Source organism: Cebus imitator, unplaced genomic scaffold (assembly GCF_001604975.1).
Source record: "Cebus imitator isolate Cc_AM_T3 unplaced genomic scaffold, Cebus_imitator-1.0 Scaffold211, whole genome shotgun sequence".
Classification (NCBI taxonomy): Eukaryota; Metazoa; Chordata; class Mammalia; order Primates; family Cebidae; genus Cebus; species Cebus imitator.
The window spans coordinates 2,628,284-2,629,938 of NW_016107526.1; positions in this window are offsets into that span (position 1 = coordinate 2,628,284).

The following is a 1,655-nucleotide window of genomic DNA, read 5'->3' on the forward strand; positions in this document are numbered from 1 at the left end:
TTTTTTTTTTTTTTTTTTTTTTTTTTTTTTTGCTACCGTTTGCTTCATTTTTCTATTTCCTGTACACTAACTTCTTATGGCTTCCTGTCCACATGGGTGAAATTCCAGTTCCAGGGGACAGACCCTAACTGGCCTACTTGGAATCGGGTCCAGTCCCCTGGCCACGGAATTAGGGGCATAATAGGGACCAAATTGATCTTCCTGCCTGAAACAATGAAACAACAAAATACCTGAAACAATTGGTTTTGGACATGGATGTCAGGTAGTGCAGGATAGTGATCTTTGAGAGAAGGGAAACAGGTGAGGTGAGACTTAGGAGCCCAGATCACTGGAGGTGAGAGTTTCCAGGCCTTCGCAGTACAAGGAAGTGGAGGCCAGGTAGAATTCAATGGTCAACTTGAGCTGAGAAGTCCAGGAAAGAGTGGCTAGACACAGCAGAACAGAGTACCAGAAGGAGAGGGCTGGAGAGAAAGAGAGGGAGTGAGAGGGAGAGAGCACTTTGGAGATCATCAGAATCTTCGTGAGTACTGATCACTGTATGCCTGGGAGGAAACTACGTGAATCACAGAAAAGAATCACCAGAAAGGAACAGCGGGAACAACAATCCTTGTAGCCCTCACAAGGTTGAAATGTGTTCCCAACGGTCAGAATGGTAAGCCCTATAATTCACAAGTATTGGGTAAAATAATTCGAAGGGTATTGCGTCAATAAAATTCAGACCTAAAGGCTACCCTAGTCCTGCCTAACAAATATTAAAAACAAACCTGAAAGATTCAAACTGTTTGCAAGGAACTTAACTGTGTCCTAGTACAAAGCTCAAGAGTATTTATAGTAATGCAGAAACATCCAGCAATGAACAAGGTAAAATTCATGACATCTCGAATCCAATCAAGCCCCTGGTCCAGGGAAGGACGTAGAAATGAAGAGGAAGAAACAATACTCTATCTTGTACATTTTATGAATGTTATAATTGCCTCCTCTGCCATTGTAAGGCTATTCTTTTTCTTTATACATCCAAGCATTGTATAATTTATTACAATAAGCGTACATTATTATTGTTATTTTAAAAAGGCTTTGTGAACAAACCAATCAAGAAAATGGAAATACAAACAAAAAGGAGACAAAAGGAGTTCCTACAGCACATCAGAAATGACAAGGGCTCTTTCTCCCTATTTCCTCTGCCTTTTTTGTTTTTTTCTGAGACAGACTTTTGCTCTTGTCGCCCATGCTGCAGTGCAACGGCCGATCTCGGCTCATGGGCAACCCCCACCTCCAGGTTCAAGCCACTCTCCTGCCTCAGCTTCCTGAGTAGCTGGGATTACAAGCATATGCCACCATACCCGGCTAATATTTTGTATTTTTAGTAGAGATGTGGTTTCTCCATGTTGGCGAAGCTGGTGTCCAACGCCCAACTCGGCTTCTCAAAGTGCTGGGATTACAGGCGTGAGCCACCGCGCTCGTACTTCCTCTGCCTTTCCCCCCACCCTGGCTACCTCCCTCTCTAGAAAGTTCTCACTTTTTAGGCCGGGCGCGGTGGATCAAGCCTGTAATCCCAGCACTTTGGGAGGCCGAGGCGGGTGGATCACGAGGTCAAGAGATCGAGACCATCCTGGTCAACATGGTGAAACCCTGTCTCTACTAAAAATACAAAACAT